Genomic DNA, 13,652 nt, shown 5'->3' with positions numbered 1-13,652 from the left:
TAGATAGATAGATAGATAGATGTATTAGAATGTACAAAAGGTATCTCTACCCTACTTTTTTATTAAAAGTCAGTTTATGGTGTGTGTAAACTCTGGACATACACCTTAAACCAGAGACAGTTCAGGAGAACCACCATCAGAAGCAAAGTCATGTATTATGATGTGTCAACCATGACCAGAACATCGTTATCTATCACTGCAGACATGCTGCATCACAGCATCCACACAGTGGGCTGTGAACACAGACGACTCAGCATCACACTTTACCAGCAGCTACTGCCACTGATGGGCATGAGACTGAGGTAAAACCTTTACAAATGTCTCCTAAGAGTGAGACACATTTTTGTAGATCTTTTTTTCCTTCCCTCAGCCCCACAGATTTCGTTTTTCTTTTAACTCAATGTTATTGTTTTTACTGATCCATGTGAATATCTGGGTTTTTATTAGCTGCAGGTCAGTGCCTGCATGAACTTGGACAAATCAATTACTCCCTTCAATCCTTGACTTTTAAAACTAAGGATGTACTTAACCTGCATTCCACAGAGAACTGACCTTTGAGGAAGGTTGTGAGACTGAAACTGCAGTTCACTGCTGTGTTACACACACAATTAAGCAATGTTCCAGAGATATTCATATAAAATAAAGATTCATTTGCTGCTTCATTATACAGTGGTATGAAAACGTTTGGGCACTGTTGGTGCCGAAAATTACGTTATTCAGTCACCACTATTGTCATCTAACTGCCGCAGATAGAATGACCTGAAAAGAACCACACCTGACAACGTTGTACTTTTTACTCGCTGCAAGGGGGAGCAGAGAGACCAACAGCTTCGCAGAGTTGGCTCACCTAAGTCCCAAAGTGTATGAGGACTGCAGCTCCTTTTATTGAGAAAGTTTCACAAGTACTGGGCAGTTGTTTTTTTCTTTAAGTTTTACTCCCAGGGCAAAGTTCATCCGATTCCCATACTTGATGAGAAACAGACCTCATCCTTTATGTACCTACATTGTAAAAAACCTTTTAGGAGTACCTACTCCTGTCAAGCAGACCATTATTTAACACAGATAACAGTTTATGGTTCACCACACTTTGGTTTAACACACTTTGGTAACTAACTACTAATTCTATTTACAGCGAGACAGAGAACTCAAGCTGGGAAGAATGTGCAGCAGGTGAGGTTGATTAAGGACAGAGAGGGGAATGTAATCACAAGTGAGGAAAGTGTGCTGAGAAGATGGAAGGAATACTTTCAGGAGTTGTTGAATAAGGAAAATTAAAGGGAAAGTAGAAATGAGGAACCAGAGACTATTGGGAAGAAGGTAGATCAGATTAGAAAGGATGAAGTAAGAAAAGCCCTGAAAAGGATGAAAAGTGGAAAGTCAGTTGGTCCCGATAACATACCAGTGGAAGTATGGTGTAAGTGTTTAGGAGAAGTGGCGGTAAATTTCCTGACTAGGTTATGGTGCCAATTCATAAGAAGGGTGATGTACAGAGTTGTAACCTGTAGTGAGAGTAGGCAGCAGCTAGAAGAGAAGCTAGAGAGGTCGAGGTTTGCACTAGAAAGAAAACGATTGAAGGTCAGTCGCAGCAAGACAGTCAAACTCAACCCACAGACCAGCTCCAAAGACCTACAACATGATCTTGCTGCACATGGTGTCACTGTGCATCGTTGAACTATTCAGCGCACTTTGCACAAGGACATGCTGTATGGGAGAGTAATGCGGCAGAAGCCTTTTCTGCGCCCATGCCACAAAAAGAGTCGCTTGAGGTATGCTAAAGCACATTTGGACAAGCCAGCTTCATTTTGGAATAAGGTGCTGTGGACTGAACAACTAAAACAACTAAAATTGAGTTATTTGGACATAACAAGGGGCGGTATGCATGGCGGAAGAAGAACACAGCATTCCAAGACAAACACTTGCTACCCACAGTTAAATTTGGTGGTGGTTCCATCATGCTGTGGGGCTGTGTGGCCAGTGTAGGTACTGGCAATCTTGTTAAAGTTGAAGGTCGCATGGATTCCAGTCAGTATCAGCAAATTCTTGCGAACAATGTTCAAGAATCACTGACAAAGTTGAGGTTGCGCCGGGGCTGGATACTTCAACAAGACAACGACCCTAAACACCGCTCAAATTCTACCAAAGCATTCATGCAGAGGAACAAGTACAACGTTCTGGAATGGCCATCTCAGTCCCCAGCCCTGAATATCATTGAAAATCTGTGGTCTGTTTTAAAGCGGGTTGTCCATGCTTGGAAACCATCAAACCTGACTGAACTGGAGATGTTTTGTAAAGACCAGAATCCAGACCCTCATTGGAAGCTATAGGAAGCGTTTAGAAGCTGTTATTTCTGCAAAAGGAGGATCTACTAAATATTGATGTAATTTTTCTGTTGGGGTGCCCAAATTTATGCACCTGCCTACTTTTGTTTAAGTAATTATTGCACAATTTCTGTAAATCCTATAAACTTCATTTCACTTCTTAAATATCACTGTTTGTTTGCTATATGATATATTTAATTGAATTGGTTCCGAACAACCAATGATCCATGAGAATACAACACTGTTTTCGTGACCTTAAAGTAGGGTCAGTAAATACACTAAATTATAGTGACTTCAAGGCTAACCCAGATTTAACAGAATGGTGATAAAGGTGCAGATATAATATGCTCAGAATATCTGTACATGTGCTATGCAACATTGACCTGTTTTCCAATAAGACAAACCTCAGCATGTTTATGCAGTCATAAGAAAAAACAGAACAGCTGAGCAGAATAAAGATAAAACCCACAAGGAGCCATTTTCTATTGCATTAGACTTGTATTGATATTTTGAGACTCAAAAACTACTTAAAAAAGGAAACTTTGGCTTTCTTATTTCACCAACTGTTGAATGTAACATTGAGATGCTGGGGGAAAACAATGCAAATATGAGATGTGAATTGAATATGTATAATTTTACCCACTTCATCAACCATTTTGTATTTTACTGATCCATTTGTTGGCAACTTCTCTTTTTCTTTCATAATTATTGGTTACTCAAGTTGGTGTGTAAACATCTACTCTATTAATAATAATAATTATTAATGCAATCAAATCAGCCTGTGAGAATCTAACCACAAGCAGCCTATGTGATGGATGGATAAGGAGTTGTTTGTCTGTGCTGATGTTAAAGCAGGGGTAGGTAATGTCCGCACACCTGTAGGTCTCTGTCTGTCCTGCATATAAGTATCAACAATTTTCTCACAGCATTTTTAATATGATCCTTAACTGTAGGAGTTTTACAACTGACCTTTACACAAGGATTTGATGTGCCAGGGGCCTACAGCTGGGTGTATAATTTAATCTGTTTAATATTGCTTGTAATTTTTTCATTTTCTCTCAGGAAAACCAACCGAAGCACAGGACTTTGTTTCACTGCTTGTTTAAAAAAGAAGTGTGAGCTTATATAATACTTGCAGTTGTAATGGAATAAACTATTTCAAAAACAAATGTGCTGGATGTATATTAAAGTAAAAAAAACGTATTTTAATTGACACAGATGGCCCTTAGTTTTTTTCATCTAATAAAACAAATACAAGTGGCGCTTTGGCACAGAGGCAATGTCTCTGTCATTGGTGTGGAACCCCAGGGTTCACCTCCTAGGCAAGATCGAATCCTGGTTAGGGCGGTTGGTACCTTTCAGTGGACTCACCACCCGCAGGAAGGTTTAGGGGGGTTGGTGCGGTGCAATGTGATTTGGGTGGCGACTGCTGCCCCCGCGACTCGGTAACGGATAAGCAGATGAAAATGGATGGATGGAAAAAAAATACAAGAAAAAGTATGATTTTTTTTAATAGATATTAAACACATTATTGCAACAAATGGCAACTTTTGGTGCTGTGACTGTTGCTGGGAAAAAATGAATGAACCACAAGAGGCTTGGATGGCTTTAAATGAAACAGTCTTTAATAAGGAACTTTAATATAAAAAAAATAAAACTCTTAAATTCTCTTTACAGCAAATATATAATATCAGTGCTTTGGCCACAATAACTTAAAAGGCCATTATAAAATATAGTCTGCTCTTAAACTCCTGACTCAATTTGAAGAATTTATATGCCATAAGACTCCCCCCACATGTACAAAACAAAAGTGTAGTAAAATTAGTACATATTTCTGATCTGTTGGTACAGCTTGACAGTTACGCATTTTCATATATAGATAAACACAGGTACATTTTAATAATAATAATAATATATACCTTCCATTACTCAATACGAACATTGACAGGCAGCCTGTATCCTTGGCCTTTGTACAGTTGCAGTGACATTTAAAATTGGCAGCAGTAAGTTATGTAGACATGCTTGTGGTACACATTCCATTGTCCACTAGGTTAAACTGCAGCTATCAATACTATTGTCATCAATACTTGGAACTAATAGGAACTAGACTACAAGCAGGAAGCATTAACACTCTGCTGCCGCTGCAATGTTTCTGGTTTTCAAACTTGGAAATCACTCAGAGAGAAAAAAAGTTGTAAATAAAAAAAGAAAATCTTACTGTAAACAACTTAATATAGATATATATTTTGTGTGTTTAGATATATATATGAAATATAACAATAAAAATAAGTTCTAGTAAAGTAGATTCTTCAGTCATTAACAGTAATATTATATAATACATAGACAAAACTGTCAAAAGATTAATGTCAAACTGAGGGCTGACAGTATATTGCATTCCTTTGGAGAAGGAGAGAAAAACAAATTGACCCTTTGTGGAGTTTAGAGAATAAAAATAAAAGGATGGGTTTTTATTTTTGCACTTTTGGGACTCATTTGGTTCCACTCCCACCGATATAGCTGAGCAGTGAAATGATTCCCAAAACACTGTTTTCTTTTTTTTTCCTTTAATGGCCAGAATGTGTAAAAGGACTGCAGTCCAGAGTCCAAACATACCAAGTAATAATATTGACAGAAAGTAGTCAATATGATTACTTGCCTACTGAATTTTCCGACAACACAATCTGGGAAAAACATAGTCTCACAAAAAGACAGGCGTTTAAAGCTATGGCCTGAGATGAATCCCAATAATTTGTACCTTTTTATTTCTGATTTATTAGATGGTTAGGAAAGAAAAAAAACCCAACTCCTACTGTTTTTGGAGTTCCATCAAATCAATAGTGTGAGGTGAGGAGTGAGAAAAGGCTGTGCTTTGTTTAGGCCAAGCGAAAACGAAAGCATCTGGTGAAGATTGCACCATAAATCATCTCATCATCAAGAGAGCAGTTATAACAAAATAAACAAACAAAAAAAAAACCATCAGTCTAAAAGTGAAGGTTGAAGATAATTTGATCTAAATGAAATCCGTGTAGTTTCATGAAACTAGGGCTACCTCTAGTAGCTGAAATACTGAGATGACTTTTGCATAGGCCTGATAAACACGATAAAAACTATAGGTATTTATAAAATACAATCAGGGCAAGGTAACGGGCACATGTCAAGTTTGTATCCCAGTGGAAATGGGTCTCCTGGCTGTTTTCCTAGAAAGTAATGCAGAAATGGCTGAGGAGATGGTGTCAGGACGGGGCCCCGGGTTGACATTCAAGTGATAAAAGAAGCACAAACCTGACAGCTTTAGGTCAACTGTCAACCACTATACAGTACAGGGACAACTGTCTTCATAGTGTACGTTCAAACGGAATCAGCTCAAACTATTAGCCATTCTACTTAAAAAATAACTGCAACACATGGGGGGGGGGGGGGGGGGGGGGAGGGAAGAGGAATGTAGGATGGGGAAAAAGAAAGTTGTGAAGGTACAGCTAATAAGACAAACAAATATGAGAATGGGAGTGTTCATGCCAAAAACTTGTTCAACTTGTGTTCATTTAAGTTGCATCTGTGATAGACTCCTGGGGTGATAGTGGTGTGTATGCTTTAAAAAGAAAGAAAAAAATGCCACAAGTTTGTATTAAGAAAGTGACACTGTCAGAGGATCCAGCTAATGTTTGGCACAAGTTTACTCTAAAATACTTGTTACATAGTAATCCAAAGGAATATTGGGATACTGACACTAATACTGCTCGAACTATAAAGGTTATTTTAGGTTGTAGTTTTAAATTTTCACACCTGGTTTGTTTGTGATAAAGAATGAGAGGGTGTCTTTTTTTCCTCCACATTACTGAAGGTGTACAGCTCAACACTTTTGAGGGTGCTCACTATATCCATCCAACAGTAACTTACAATGACCTTACTTCTAGCATTATCAGACCACTTGGTCTTTAAAATGTTAACTATGGTGTTTCTGTCACTGAAAGGTTAGGTCCAGTACTTAAATACAGTGTATGGTAGATTCCAGTTTGGGAAATTAAAAACTAAACAGCTGAAGGTTGTAATAATAATAAAAAAAAATCTCCTGGATGTCTGCACTTGTAAACACAGTGTCCTACTCAAGAGTCGCACAACTATCCTGATAATACAAATAAATAAAGTACATAGAACAGACTGGTACTGAACCATGTGTAGGTATCCAGTTAACGGTTGCATTCAAATGCTGTAGTAACAAATGATACTTCAAGTTTGCCAATGTTAATGTAATGGACTTGCTTCATGTAAACATGCTCAGCAACCTTTTGTTCCTTAGGGATAATTCTGCCCAGCAAAATGTAATTATAGGCAAAGTGGCTGGGTCTTATCTCAGCAAGTGAACATGACTGTAGGAGCACTAAATAAAAAAAAAGAGAGATGTTGATGGAAAAAAAACAACTTTGACCAAAAAGAAAAAAAATTAAAACAAATAAAAAAATAAAGTTTGAAGAACATTAAAATAAATCTATAAACTATAGGTAGGCAAAAAGTGATATCTCTTTCTGTCAGTAAAACAAAAATTTAAAAAGAAACAATATATTTATATAGGTACAGCATATCCCACCCACTGCTACATTGAGGACTTTACGACCCACCTACTGATCAATCTAGCAATCAATCAAGGAAGAAGACTTCAGACGATCAGACACATGATGAACTCATGTCCTGGACCCAGATCATTCCTTATTCACCTTTCGTTCCTTACCGGCTGGGTGAGAACTAAGCTTGATCCTGAGTCAGGGTCAGTAATTTGTAATTTCCCCCACACACAATTAGGTCAGTAGTGTTGGAGGAAGGTGATCCGTGATCAGTCATCGAGGTGAACGGATTACAAATCAGACATTACGGAGCTGAATGGCCTGCATGGCTGGAGACAGACACACAGGACACACAGCTTCTGGTCTCTTGCAAATCTGAGTGGCACAATCGAGACAGAAGAGGTTATGGCCACAGGGAACCAGGGCAGCGATCACCTGGTTATCCATACAGTGAATACACACCTCCTGCCCTCTGTCTTCTGCTGAGCCCAGCCCTGGGCGATAGAAAAGCGATAGAAGAGGGAGGAGTCGGGAGGCGAGGTCGAAGAGGCGGTGCTTTCACTAGAAGATGAGAAGGCAGAGCTGTAAGAGGAGAACCTTTGGCTGTCCAGGGCCCTGGCCGAACCAAAGGGGCCCTGGTGAAAACACTGGGCTTGAGGGTGCTCCAAGGCTTCTGACCCAGAGAACGTAGGAGAAAGACGAGGCGTCCCAGGTTGACTGGTCTGGAGACAGTGAGGACAAGAGTTTTTAGATTACGCTATGCTCTCAAACCAAAATAAAATTTTTTTTTAAGTAAACCAATGCCTCCCTATTGACCTGCAGTTAATATAAGCATTGAGCAATTTGTTTACAAATAATGCATTTTAACTCTAAAGACAAAAAACTTTTTATTTTTGTCAATTTGTAAGGGCCAAAAAAATGAAATAAGAAACCTCGCATTTTTCTTTTAAATATTTCTGTACTCCTGATGAATGTCACTGACCTGAGACTGGAGGCCATCAAAGGCTTGGAGAGGTTGGTGGTCCACAAAGGAGCTCCAGACATTTGGCTGAATAGCAGGGTGTGAAGTCTGGGCAGTAGAGATGGTTAACGGTTCAAATCCTGAAGAGGAGCTTCCTCCACCTCCCAGGCTGAGAAGCTCCTCAGATGCGACAGAGAGAAGACTCTCACCAAACCATAGAGCCGTGGTGCCGGTATTACTGTTGTTGTTATTGGCGTTGGCATTAAACTGACAAGTTGGGCTGAAGTCTGCCATCCGGTTCCCATTCCCGCTGCTGTACAAGGAATCAGCCAAGCTGGAGCTGCTGCCCAGTGAACTGGAGCTGTCGTTTCGATAGTTGGAAGACATCCTGACAGCACTGTTAATATTGCTATTGACTTGCTGAGTACCATTGGTGCTCACTGGCAACAACATACCAGCACCTGGTGGCGATGTGCCTGCATGGAGCCACCCAGCTTCTTTTAATCCCAGTGGTGTCAGCGAACTATCAAAGCTGACATCTGTCCCGTTGTACTGAAAGTCGTTGTTGTCTACACCTGGAACCTCCATGGCCCCACCTGTGCCAGTACGGAGAGCGATGTGAGCCTCGATTTCCTCCCTCGCCCTGTCAACATTCTCCGGCATCCCAGTGACCTCAAATACAGGCTCTTTGTCCCGACTTGGCGTTACAATGTAGGTGTGGGACTGCTGCTGGATGCGTTTGATGGTCGCACCTGAAAGATATGGCCATGTCAGGATGCTGGCACTTGAAAACAGTGTAAATAGCTGTGCCTATTTTACATTCCTTCCCATTTAAACTTTTTTTCTCTTCCTGCCTTTCTTCAGCCAAGCGGGGACATGTCAGAACATGTCTTTAACATTAGTCAGAGGACACAAGGACAAGTTAGTCTTAACAGAAACTACATTGGTCACATTGCAGCTTCTATATCAAGAGAGTAATTCACAATTTAAAACACATATTCTTTTAGTTTAAAGTATCTTCATGATCAAAGTGTACAAAAGTATAAAAAAAATCAGTTAAACACATCGACCTCCTCACCCTGGTCTTTGACTTTTTCACTCCACTTGTATATCTATTGACTTTTTCAGTTACCCTCAGCCCCATCCAACCTAATGGCACATGGCTGAGAACAACTGCAGTGCAATTTACAAATCAACCTTAAAGCTTTATAACACAGAGGTGGTAATGTCAACAAAGCCAGTAGTTAGAGAATCTTGGAACGGAAAAAAAAAAGGAAAAACCTTCCTGCACAGAGCTAAGTGCAATAAAACTCCAAAAGGCTGGATGCAAATCAAGATTCATTGTAAACATTATTTTAAAAACGCTTGCGTGGCACTCAGAAGAACCGAATAAAAAGTTCACCAGAATGTTGATCAGTTTGATTTACATAGACGTGACCAGTTTGGTTATTTTGATCCTCATTACATCTACAACTATGTTCTACAGCAGGATGTTTGGTGCTTGGAGCAGACAACACTCACCAGTATACTGTAGTAAAAAAAAATCGTGTACTTACCTTTGGGACCCACAACCAGCCCTACCACACGGTAAGGCACTCGAACCTGCAGGTAAGACAGAAGATCATTTTATTTGTTCCCATTACTAGAGTCAAACTATAAAATAATTAAGACACAAGCGGTATAACAAGAAAAACAACAAGGTTATTGTGCTTAACTATATAAAGTAAATAAATAAATTCATACAATGGATCAGTTCATTAATTTTCTAAAGGGATTCCCTAAGGGAACAATGCTCTGTCTGTCTATCTATATATCTCTCACAAGAACGAGTATGGCAAAGAAAAAGCTCTGAAAAAGGAAATTAATGTTCTACTTAATCTACTATGTTACTCAGTGAGTGCTCTAAGAAGACTATTTTTGTTACTGAAAGTCATCAATATTAACTTCTGTCCAGAAGGAAAAAAATTAACAGACATTTATGGGCAGATATGATATAAATAAAAACATGTAAAACTGAAAGAACTACACAATGACTCATCCATAAGACACCAATTGACCTGAATGGTGGTCTGTCCAGGTAAAGTAGGCACCCCAGGACCAGTGACAACAGAGAGAGGGCTCATCTTGTTACGGGAAGCTCTGATGAGGGAGAAGTGTTCCGCTGCAGACAGGATCTCCCTCTTAGCCACATCTTCTTTACGCCCTGTCACAACAAAGACGGGCTGCTCGCCTCTCACTGGAGTCTTTATTTAGGTGTTGGTCTTGGCTCGGAGTGCCTTGATCTTACAGCCTACACAAAAGACAAGCGATGTTAAAAAACACAGATGTGTGCATTTGAAGCCTAATAGTGAATTGACCAAAAATATTAAAACTTTACTGGTCAACTAAAACAAAAGACAGGGTAAATGTTACAATTACATCTGTGGTTGCTCATTTGTAGCTCTTTGTTTCATCTTCAACAAAGTGTTTGTTTTGGCAATGTACCTCTTTATCTGGACAGAATAACTTCAAAGGGAAGGACTGGGGTTGATTTACTGAGGATGTTGTTTATGATTCCATAAAACAAGTGATAACATTTTGGTGTTGATGTGGCTATTGATCTGACATCTCCATTGTTGTCCATTGTTTTATAAGAAACTGCAATCAGTTGTCACTCCGACTCCTATGCCGGTGTCTTTTTTTGTGTTACATGTGGAATTGTGGGGACTTGTCATGTGTGTGATTCATATTCATCTATTTTGGCTGAGCGGGATCAGTTAACTTTGTTTCTGCTTGTTAATGCTGACGGTCTAGTTTTGTTTAGCTTTGAATGTGTGACAACTGGTTTCCCATAAGCCTCAATGTTGTATGTAGTCCTTTAATTGCACTCTCAATTTAACTTCCCTCTCCCTGATAGCATTTCAAGTTGCATTAGGTGATAAATTAAATATTCCTTTTAGCTCTGGTGGAGAGTCCAACATCATTACCAGAGCCATTTCCTGTTGTTGTCAAAACAGGAGTCTTTAAGTTCACCCTCCCCCAACTGCTTTGAAAGGCAACATAATAGCACTTTACCAAACCTCACACCAAGTTGTAAATTTGTTAAGATTAAAAACACTCAAAGTGTGATTGAGTTATAATAAAGTTGTCCTACTTTTAGCCAAAAAAAAAAAAATTCCAGGTGTGTATCGGGCAACTAAAAGCTCCAGCTGATGTGGCACAGCAATGGTGACCACCACACTGTTCTTCAATAATGACAAAGGCAAAGCCTGCATTAGCTCGACTTGGTACGACTATAAGTCAAGGCACACGTTCACAAACGCAAAAATGAACTATCCACAACATAGTCAAGCTGACAAAACAGTGCGACTCAGATAGACGCGCTTGTTTGTGTAAAACTTATGTAAACTTTTGATGTAGAACAGGATGGTGGTGACCCATATCTGAGCGAGTGCTAGGCTAACTGCTTAAAGCTAAGACAAACAGTAGAAGCTTAACGTGGTACGGGATTAAGTCTGGGTTTGAATACAAAAACAAGTTAACTCTCATCACAAACAGTAGGACCAATACTTCTTGAATAATTATCAAAACTATAAACTCGGTAATAGTATTGCATGCCACAAACTACAAGGCAGCTTCCACAAAACCCGAGTATAGCTTAGGTTATATTACGTTTTTCGTTTAATTTGAAATATTGTATTCACGTCTCCCAACTAACCTGACTCTTTAAGAAATTGTATACATTTATATATCCATCCACTTGTCTGTCCAAACATAACTTAGCAACTTTAGCCCTTGCATCCAACCCTTACACACACACAGTAACACCGACTCACCCTGTCTGCCCACAATCTCTGCAACGTGCTCGGAGCTTGGCACCGACACACACTCGGTGGTGTTGACGCTCTTTCTTTGAGTCAACAGCGATGGTTCGGTCTCGTATCCGGGATCCGCGAACACGCCGGACGGCAGCATCGCCATGCCGCTCGACGATAGCAGGGCGCTGCCTCCACCAACTGCGGTATCGTCCTGCTCTCCTCCATTGTGAAGCAACGCCGTCTCGACATGATCCATCCTGGAAGGCATCACGCAATCACTCAGCCCCGACGAGAGGTGTTTGTTACAGTGGGCCTGGGCAAGCAGCGAGCTGCCAGCGCAAACCGATGAGGTGTTGACCGCAGCCTCTGGGTCCTCGTTTTCGGGTGCCGTCTTCACTTCTTCCCCCGAGAGCGGCCGTTGTACAGGCAGTGGATTCAACTCTAAAACCGTACCGAGAAGGCTAAAATTAGATACCGATGAGAGTTGCTGCTGTTGGTGGTGGTGACGGTGGTGAGGGTGAAAGGACAGGCTATTATCCATTTGTTCGGGGATTTGGCTCTGGGTACCGTGGTGCTCATCAAGGCCCATGCCGGCGAAAGCGTGCACTAGCGGCGGTGGGACCTCGGACTCTCCTTCGTCACCCTCAAGCAAAGAGGTGCTACTAGGCATAGCAGTGTAGAGGTTGAAAAAAAATGTTGCCAGTAAGTAATAATATGAATAGGAAGTAAAATGTATGTGGAATAGCAAATTAGGAAAAAGCGACCAGCGCCTGTCGGTTGAAATGTGCAGCTTTTGTTTTGTCTTTATTCCCATGTAGCCCTCCCAACACTGTGATCTCGCACTTTTCTTTCGCGCGAGACTTTGTTTTTTGGTCAGCACTGTACTCACAAAAGTTAACACTTTACTTCTGCCATTCGTTATCGTTCCACTTAGGTGAAACCAAATGTCTTTACTTTTCATTATTAACAATGGTACAAAGAAGAATTCGTAAGATCACCCACCCCCAATTTGGCACTACCAAAGGAGTCAAAGGAGTATTTTTTTAAATCAAATTCTCCCCATGGCCACCATATTTGATTATCCTGTTTTTACATTAAAAAGGAGCGATGTGAGCCTCGATTTCCTCCCTCGCCCTGTCAACATTCTCCGGCATCCCAGTGACCTCAAATACAGGCTCTTTGTCCCAACTTGGTATTGCAATGTAGGTGTGGGACTGCTGCTGAATGCATTTGATGGTCGCACCTGAAAGGTATGGCCTTGTCAGGATGCTGGCACTTGAAAACAGTGTAAATAGCTGTGCCTATTTTACATTCCTTCCCATTTAAACTTTTTTTCTCTTCCTGCCTTTCTTCAGCCAAGCGGGGACATGTCAGAACATGTCTTTAACATTAGTCAGAGGACACAAGGACAAGTTAGTCTTAACAGAAACTACATTGGTCACATTGCAGCTTCTATATCAAGAGAGTAATTCACAATTTAAAACACATATTCTTTTAGTTTAAAGTATCTTCATGATCAAAGTGTACAAAAGTATAAAAAAAATCAGTTAAACACATCGACCTCCTCACCCTGGTCTTTGACTTTTTCACTCCACTTGTATATCTATTGACTTTTTCAGTTACCCTCAGCCCCATCCAACCTAATGGCACATGGCTGAGAACAACTGCAGTGCAATTTACAAATCAACCTTAAAGCTTTATAACACAGAGGTGGTAATGTCAACAAAGCCAGTAAAAAAAGGAAAAACCTTCCTGCACAGAGCTAAGTGCAATAAAACTCCAAAAGGCTGGATGCAAATCAAGATTCATTGTAAACATTATTTTAAAAACGCTTGCGTGGCACTCAGAAGAACCGAATAAAAAGTTCACCAGAATGTTGATCAGTTTGATTTACATAGACGTGACCAGTTTGGTTATTTTGATCCTCATTACATCTACAACTATGTTCTACAGCAGGATGTTTGGTGCTTGGAGCAGACAACACTCACCAGTATACTGTAGTAAAAAAAAATCGTGT

General features: G+C 40.2%; 1 pseudogene; it reads right to left on the bottom strand.

Moving 5' to 3' along the window:
* Positions 1-3,921: 3,921 nt before the first annotated feature.
* Positions 3,922-13,615, bottom strand: LOC103397091 (RNA-binding protein MEX3B-like; annotated as a pseudogene).
* Positions 13,616-13,652: the final 37 nt, after the last annotated feature.

This window comes from Cynoglossus semilaevis, chromosome W, assembly GCF_000523025.1.
Source record: "Cynoglossus semilaevis isolate Cse_v1.0 chromosome W, Cse_v1.0, whole genome shotgun sequence".
Classification (NCBI taxonomy): Eukaryota; Metazoa; Chordata; class Actinopteri; order Pleuronectiformes; family Cynoglossidae; genus Cynoglossus; species Cynoglossus semilaevis.
Note: the sequence above shows the minus strand (reverse complement) of the source record. Positions and strands in the feature narration are given on the sequence as shown.